Source organism: Coccinella septempunctata, chromosome 3 (genome assembly GCF_907165205.1).
Source record: "Coccinella septempunctata chromosome 3, icCocSept1.1, whole genome shotgun sequence".
Lineage (NCBI taxonomy): Eukaryota > Metazoa > Arthropoda > Insecta > Coleoptera > Coccinellidae > Coccinella > Coccinella septempunctata.
This window is the reverse complement of record NC_058191.1, coordinates 16,524,773-16,534,285: the sequence shown is the minus strand read 5'-3', so window position 1 is coordinate 16,534,285 and position 9,513 is coordinate 16,524,773.

Genomic DNA, 9,513 nt, shown 5'->3' with positions numbered 1-9,513 from the left:
CTGGGGAAAAACCGGAGTCAGTAAAAGGTACCTGGAGACAAAAGCACGGATACGGAAGGGAACACAAACACAAGAACAACAAACTGACAAAGACGAGTACCTACCCCCAAACACCAGAACCGTTGGGACTATGGGCCCCCAGGTATACGTGGAGCTCCGCCCGGGGTTGTGTTGGAGGTGCGGCCAGGGGGAACACACCAGAGCCACCTGTAGCAGAACCCCCACCCTGTTCTGCAGCCGCTGTGGTCTGTTGGACACCCTCTCCCGGGATTGTCCATGTGGAGGTGTGAAGAAAGATCCAACACCGTCTCCTACCGGTCCAGGAAACAAGAAGCCCCGTACCGCTCCAATTCCGAAGAAGGAACCGCTCCCCCGGAAGACGTCCCAGAAGACGACCCAGGCCTGTCCGAGGTGCCACTATGTGGCCAAAACCTACAACAAGAAGTCCCGTTAATGACCGTAATCAAAATAAACCGTACCGTTATATTATAGCATGCACCGATAATAAATGGGATACATCCGTTCTGTCTGTCTCTATTTCACCCCTCTATTACCGTTAAAAATAATATTTATCACCGAAAATAGGTTAGTAATGGGGTACTACCGCTGCTTTCACCGAATAAGTGCCCAGGTGAGTGAAATAGAGCCTTATACTTGTATCTCCTTATTAACTGACAGAATGTACATACCTATATTTCCGCGATTCCACCATAACCGATAGATCTAACCTGGTCTGCCAGCGTTAGAAGATTCTGTTCCGTACAGTTTTGTGTGTTCTGTGCAGCTTTTATTACCACCAAACAGGGCCGTCTGACCGTCATTGGGTAGATAAGTGGTATCCCAGAACACCTACAACAGAAAATTCCGTTAATTCACTGGAAATACAGGAACCGTAACAGTTAATTCAATTTTTCTGTATTATTTGTGAGACCGATAATAACAAGTGAGATACACCCGTCCTGTCTGTCTCTATTTCACCCCTGTGTCACTGTTAAATACAATAACCGAATAGAAAATAGCAATAGAAGGCTGACACTGCTTACACCGATATTACAAACTGGCCTGAACGGTAAGTGAAATAGAACAGTATATTTGTATCTCCTTATTGAAATTACCGACCGTACTTACCGTTTCTTCCGAAATTCCACCGTACACCCTGTTACCCCTCTGCTCCAGGATATCAGTATACTAAATGCTTTTCTCTCATTTTTATGCAACCTACAACTGCTGCTGACTCCAACACCATCGAGGAGTTGCACCACCGTCACAGGGGGAGCCAACGACGCTGTCTGGTATTCCAAACTACCCTGGTTCGATGATATTGATGACTGTTAACCCCCATGACATGTGCCCGGAGCCGGCTTTGCGAAGTCCACCCTAAAATGGTTCAGAAATAACACAACGAATGACAAATCGAAATGGTACTCACTTTGAAGATTCCGTCCTGCACTGTTTCCACTATTTTCCGGCATTTCTTTCACCGATGGAAATGGAAATCGAAATTTGGAACCACCCGGCGAAAGTTGACAATTGGACTTTGGAGGTTAGCTGATAGAACACCGAACTTCGACAGAACCACCGGCGGACATACGTCAACGCGGACCATAGAGTGGGAGCATTGCCGAGTATACGCCACCTGGAGTAGATTAGGTGAACTTGTTTATTGTAAATCCGATCTCAATCGTCTTGCCGTGAATAGTCAAACCGTTAACCGGACTTAGTAGATTTCACCGTGAAAAATTTAATCCCCTATTTCATCGTGGATTCAATTTTTCAACCGGAGACGAGGGGATGTAATGAGAAAATGGGTTTTCCAACCTATTCCCTCATTTTAGAATAATTATGTTAGTTTTCCTTTTTAAATAATTTTGTTTCGAATTAATTTCCGAGAAATCTTTTCGAATTTCCAATTCAGGATTTCGACATCGTTCGGAATTGTAAACATACCGTACCGTTTTTATTCCGTTTTTTATTTCCTAAAAACGATGTCGCACCGTATAAAACATCCTGAATTGGAAGATAACCGAGTTTTTTTTTTGGTTTGCTAGCACAGATAAGTCGAAATTAAGACGTTTTCATCGACGCAAAATTACCGAATTTCGACTGTCGGGCACATCTGATTTCCGCACCCCCCCTGTGGGTATAAAATCAGATGTTCCCCCGCAGGCCACTTCACTCACGATTTATTTTCTGTCTGTTGACTTGCGACCTACGTTTTTCACTTAAGATTTCCTGACTGTCGACTTGATAATTGCGATCATTAGTGCCGTCCGCCGGAGTTTTCCAGAAGATTTTTTTTGTTTCTTTATATTAGAGTTCAAGTTCTTTTTTTTTTTTGCTTTTTCCTCATTCACCGCCGTTGGGGCGAATTACTTTTTTTGTTTCGCGAGTGCAAGTGGCCAAGCCAAAGGTAAGACGACACGCCGTTATATTTTTTTTTTAATGTTGGAACTTCAGTTTTCCGTCTCTCATACCCGAGTCTGAGTTCCGCCCCTACTGTCATTAAAGTACCCTGCAGGTGCGTACGCCCAGGGGGTACCGAAGACACTTTGGGGTGGCTCACCCTTTCCCGAAATTTCCCGTCTTATCTAGTTCACCCCTACTGTCGTTAAAGTACCCTGCAGGTGCGGACGCCCAGGGGGTACCGAGGACACTTTGGGGTGACACACCCTTTCCCCAGTTCCCGTCTTTTTACCCCGTTCCGGTGTTCACCTTTACGGTTAGGGAGGCATTCTGCTGGTGCGGAGGCCCGGGGAGTGCCGAACGAGCCTGAAGGTGCGCCGTCGTATTTCTGTGCTGTCTTTTATCCCCTAACCCGGCTGAAGTCCAATATCTGTCCGTCAAGTGTACGTCTCAGGTTCTGGCTGGCGAACAACTCCGTTAACCCCCGTATACCGTTGAGATCGGATCCATTGTTATTCCGTTAGTTTTTGCCCTGTAAATCTCACCGATTTCGAGTCACTGAATTGTGTAAGAGTGCTAGTTGTGTTCCCCTTTTTCGAATCGACAAATAAAAGTTGTATACGTTGATTCTGCCTATCATTGTGCGTCGCTAACATCCTAGACACAAGGGAACCCTGTCTCCGGCTAGTAGCTGCCAGGGTAGGTTTGCTATTCTCCCTTAAAGAATAGCTGGCGCTCGAGTCCACCGAAGAAAACCCCGTTACAACACCAGTCATTTATTTCATCTATAGCTTCTTGTAACATTCCTTCTATAATAACTGTAGTTGCACGGTTGTAATTTATCATTTTTGTGTAGAGAGCTTTAGATATCTCTACCCAATCTGAGGTGCCCATCATCGTGATGGGTGGAATTTTATCGAACAATTCATGATAAATAGAACTTATTCTTTTATTCATTGACCATCAAAATTCGATCCAAATCTCGAAACTCTGCACAATTTTTGAACTGAGATATACGTATTGAGTTTCATTCAGTTCGATAATTCAGATAGGAATTAAGATTTCTGTGGTCAATTCGGCAAAGTGTGATATGAATTTCTCAAAAACCGTTTGATCATTTCGAGCCAAATCTTGAAACTTCACATAGTTTTCGAATTGAGATGCACATGTTGAATTTCATATCGATAGTTCTGATAGGAATTGAGATTTCAGAGGTCAATTCGGCAAAGTGTGATATCAATTTCTCATAAACTGTTGGATCAATTCGAGCCAAATTTCGAAACTGTACATAGTTTTCGAATTGAGGTGCATATTGAGATGCATGCGAAAACTATGTGCAGTTTCAAGATTTGGTTCGAATTGATCCAATAGTTCCTTAGGAATTGAAATGATATTTTGACGAATCGACTACTACTCCGGTTAGCTCATCCACCATTTCAGTTTGTGCAATAAAAGATATTTTTCGGAACGGTATCATTTTAATATCGGTAGGAATTGAGATTTCAGACGTCAATTCGGCAAAGTGTGATATCAATTTCCCATAAACTGTTGGATCAATTCGAGCCAAATTTTGAAACTGTACATAGTTTTCGAATTGAGTTGCATATTGAGATGCATGCGAAAACTATGTGCAGTTTCAAGATTTGGTTCGAATTGATCCAATAGTTCCTTAGAAATTGAAATGATATTTGGACGAATCGACTACTACTCCGGTTAGCGCATCCACCATTTCGGTTGGTGCAATAAAAGATATTTTTCGGAACGGTATCATTTTAATAATCGGTAATTTTTTTTTCGGTAATTCTAATCCATTTTCACCTTCTACTTCGGTAGGGGTGGCAACGATGTGGGCGGCGACGGTTCTGACGGTGTTGGCGGTACGGCGGGCCTCAGTCGGAGGTCCGGCATTATGGCCTCTGTCCTGCTCCCTGGAGTTGCGGTCGGTCCTGAGGCAGTTTTGGCGGTCCCTGGTCCCCTATCTCTAACGCAACACACCCTGGAAAAGACCCCCACACGGCCGCACCTGGAACAGAACTTCGTCCTTTCCCCTCGGCAGTCCTCCCTGTGGTAGCCTTCATTGCCACACCGCCAGCAACTGTGGGGGCCTAACCCCAGGTAGAACTGAAGTCCACAGGTCCCCACGGTCCTTTCGAACTGAAATTCAACATGTGCATCTCAATTCGAAAACTGTGTACATACACCAGTGGCGGGCGTGGTTGCCTGTCGCACTTGAGACTCGGAGGCTGAAAATGACATTGTTTGACCTTAACACTTTGGATTTCTTCAAATAGTGGGACCGATATTAGCCAAGTTGACGGAAATTTTACGGGCGAATGGTTGGTAAATTATTGCTAAGGACTTGAAATTGAAAGTTTCCTGCGCAATTTCGAGGATTTTAAAGTTTTTCATTTGTACCAATTATTGGGTTCATCATTGCATCGTATTTCACGACTTGCCGCAGTCGCTCTTGTCAAGGTTCATGGATATTCTTGTCATAAGTTATTATTCCGAAAGTTGTGTCTCCTTGATCGAACAATTCATGATAAATAGAATTTATTCTTTTATTCATTGACCATCAAAATTCGATCTAAATCTCGAAACTCTACACAATTTTTGAACTGAGATATACGTATTGAGTTTCATTCAGTTCGATAATTCGGATAGGAATTAAGATTTCTGTGGTCAATTCTGCAAAGTGTGATATGAATTTCTCAAAAACCGTTTGATCATTTCGACCCAAATCTTGAAACTTCACATAGTTTTCGAATTGAGATGCACATGTTGAATTTCATATCGATAGTTCTGATAGGAATTGAGATTTCAGAGGTCAATTCGGCAAAGTGTGATATCAATTTCCCATAAACTGTTGGATCAATTCGAGCCAAATTTTGAAACTGTACATAGTTTTCGAATTGAGTTGCATATTGAGATGCATGCGAAAACTATGTGCAGTTTCAAGATTTGGTTAGAATTGATCCAATAGTTCCTTAGGAATTGAAATGATATTTTGACGAATCGACTACTACTCCGGTTAGCGCATCCACCATTTCGGTTGGTGCAATAAAAGATATTTTTCGGAACGGTATCATTTTAATAATTGGTAATTTTTTTTTCGGTAATTCTAATCCATTTTCACCTTCTACTTCGGTAGGGGCGGCAACGATGTGGGCGGCGACGGTTCTGACGGTGTTGGCGGTACGGCGGGCCTCAGTCGGAGGTCCGGCAGTATGGCCTCTGTCCTGCTCCCTGGAGTTGCGGTCGGTCCTGAGGCAGTTCTGGCGGTCCCTGGTCCCCTATCTCTAACGCAACACACCCTGGAAAGGACCCCCACACGGCCGCACCTGGAACAGAACTTCTTCCTTTCCCCTCGGCAGTCCACCCTGTGGTGGCCTTCATTGCCACACCGCCAGCAACTGTGGGGGCCTAACCCCAGGTAGAACTGAAGTCCACAGGTCCCCACGGTCCTTTCGAACTGAAATTCAACATGTGCATCTCAATTAGCAAACTGTGTACATACACCAGTGGCGGGCGTGGTTGCCTGTCGCACTTGAGACTCGGGGGCTGAAAATAACATTGTTCGACCTTAACACTTTGGATTTCTTCAAATAGTGGGACCGATATTAGCCAAGTTGACGAAAATTTTACGGACGAATGGTTGGTAAATTATTGCTACGGACTTGAAATTTAAAGTTTCCTGCGCAATCTCGAGGATTTTAAAGTTTTTTATTTGTACCAATTATTGGGTTCATCATTGCATCGTATTTCGGACGAATGCGATATGGAAAATAGGCCGATATGTCATTTTTGACGGACCGAAACGATTCTTCCCAGACTTGCCGAAGTCGCTCTTGTCAAGGTTCATGGATATTCTTGTCATAAGTTATTATTCCGAAAGTTGAGTCTCCTTGATCGAACAATTCATGATAAATAGAACTTATTCTTTTATTCATTGACCATCAAAATTCGATCCAAATCTCGAAACTCTACACAATTTTTGAACTGAGATAAACGTATTGAGTTTCATTCAGTTCGATAATTCAGATAGGAATTAAGATTTCTGTGGTCAATTCGGCAAAGTGTGATATGAATTTCTCAAAAACCGTTTGATCATTTCGACCCAAATCTTGAAACTTCACATAGTTTTCGAATTGAGTTGCATATTGAGATGCATGCGAAAACTATGTGCAGTTTCAAGATTTGGTTCGAATTGATCCAATAGTTCCTTAGGAATTGAAATGATATTTTGACGAATCGACTACTACTCCGGTTAGCGCATCCACCATTTCGGTTGGTGCAATAAAAGATATTTTTCGGAACGGTATCATTTTAATAATCGGTAATTTTTGTTTCGGTAATTCTAATCCATTTTCACCTTCTACTTCGGTAGAGGCGGCAACGATGTGGGCGGCGACGGTTCTGACGGTGTTGACAGTACGGCGGGCCTCAGTCGGAGGTCCGGCAGTATGGCGTCTGTCCTGCTCCCTGGAGTTGCGGTCGGTCCTGAGGGAGTTCTGGCGGTCCCTGGTCCCCTATCTCTAACGCAACACACCCTGGAAAGGACCCCCACACGGCCGCACCTGAAACAGAACTTCGTCCTTTCCCCTCGGCAGTCCTCCCTTTGGTGGCCTTCATTGCCACACCGCCAGCAACTGTGGGGGCCTAACCCCAGGTAGAACTGAAGTCCACAGGTCCCCACGGTCCTTTCGAACTGAAATTCAACATGTGCATCTCAATTCGAAAACTGTGTACATACACCAGTGGCGGGCGTGGTTGCCTGTCGCACTTGAGACTCGGAGGCTGAAAATGACATTGTTTGACCTTTTTTTTTTTTTCTTTTTTTTTATAGCAGATGAATCTGCGACCGTGAAAACACGGGGCTCTATCTCTCGCCCAGAGGAACCCATTTCTAGGGAACACTGTGGAGTTACTCACTCTCCTGAGTTCGCGACCCACTAAACCTAACCTGCTTTTTGTTGGTTCCGGGCATTTGCCTATAAACCATTTATCCCTTAATCGGTTGATTTCTTCTTGCACATTGTCGTGCTAAGGTTTTCATGTTCGTCCATTTCGGATATCTCTTCTTAGTATAGTTTTAATAAGTTGTCGTACTCATTTTAATCTCTCCTCAATTGATCTCTCAGTCTCCTTTTGTAAATTCTCATTCTTCTTCTGTCTTCCTCCGGATCGTAGTCCACTAGTCTCCTGAGTTCTTCGTTTGGATGTTCCTTCGCTGTTTCGAATAACTTTTCAGCTTTCCTCTTCATAAATTCGGTGATGGTTTCTCACTTCGAATCTCGATATATCTGTTTGTTCTTGACAAACCAAGGCGCATCTATGGCACATCGTAGTAGCTTGTTTTCTGTTGCCTGAATTCTTTGTATATGGCTCTTTGCCGCGAATCCCCAAGCACCTGATCCATAAGTCAGTTGCGGTCTAGCAACGGCTTTGATTATTTTCAATTTTGTCTCATTTGACATGTGGCTCTTTCTACCTATCAGCGGTTAGAGCATATTCATCGCTGCCTTGGTTTTGTCAACGGCTTGTTTGATATGGCTTCTCCATGTTAGACCTTTGTCTAGGGTGATACCTAAATATTTTGCTTCGTTTTTCCATTCGATTTCTTCTCCATCTACCTCTAGATTTGTTGTAGTTCTTAGTCTCCTCTTCTGCAGTAATATCGCTTGGCTCTTTTGTCCATTGAGTTTTATTTTCCATTTAATACACCAGTCATTTATTTCATCTGTAGCTTCTTGTAACATTCCTTCTATAATTTCTGGCTTGCGATGTCGCATTGCGATTCCTGTGTCGTCGGCATATAATGTCAGCATAGTCCTTGGAGATTTTGGTATATCGTGGATATATATGTTATACAGTAATGGCCCAAGTACTGACCCTTGAGGCACCCCTGCTTCCATATATCTGGTTGTGGAGTTTTCTCCTTCCACTTTCACGTAGAATCTTCTGTTCCTCAAATAATTCCTAATCAACTTGCACAGTTTCATTGAATATCCAGCATATCTCATTTTGTAAATCAATCCTTCCTGCCATACTCTGTCGAATGCTCTGGCGACATCTAGTAGTACAAGACCGGTTGCTTGTTTATTTTGGAATCCTTCTGTTATGTATTCTGTGAGTCTCAGTAATTGCTGTTCAGTTGAGTGGTCTCTTCTGAATCCGAATTGCTCTGCTGGAATGAGATTCAGATTTTCAGTTTCTTCTGTAAGCCTCCTAGCGATTACCCTTTCTACTACTTTTCCTAGGGCGGACAATAAACTTATCGGCCTGTAGTTTTGGGGGAATTTTTCATCTTTGCCTGGTTTGTTGAACACTATGACTTCTGCAGTTTTCCACTTTTCCGGATAGTGTTCAGTCCTCATTATACCGTTTGCAATATTTGTGAGAGCTGCTATACCTTTTCTAGGTAATTTTCTCAACATAGCATTCGTTATTTTATCACTTCCGGGAGCTTTTCTATTTTTCAAGCTTCTGATTATCTCTTTTATTTCAAATGGAGAAGTTGGTTTTTCTATTTTGTCGTCTACTGGTGGTTCGCCCATTTCTTCTTCGTTGTTCTCTACAGGATCTTCCAGCTCGTCATTATCGTCATCAGGTCTGTAATTTATTCTCGATTCTCTTTCTATCGAGTCCGCCAGTGCTTCTGCTTTATCGATATTCGTATATGCCATTCCTCTTTCTTCGTGGAGAGGTGGTATTTTAGTCTTTTCTCTTCTCACACATTTTTGCATTTTCCATGCAGAATGATCGATAGTATTTAGTTCTTGAACTCTTTTGTTCCATCTATTTGTTCTCATGTCCTTCAGGGCATTTTTTAGAACTTGGCTGTGTCGGTTTAGATTTCTCTTATTTATATCTGTTTTGTTGAGCCTGTATGTTTTTCTTAGTCTCCGATTTTCCCTGATGAGATCTTTGATTTCTCTGGGTGTATCACCGTGTGGATGTATCGGTGCTGGTCTCGTTATTTTCTTTGTGCTCTTTTTGTAGGCATCTATTATATTCTCTTCTAGTTCATCAACTGCTCTTTCTAGGTCTTCCGGTGTGTTGATTGTCGGTATTTCTGTTACCTCCGATTGTATCAGATGGCTATATTTC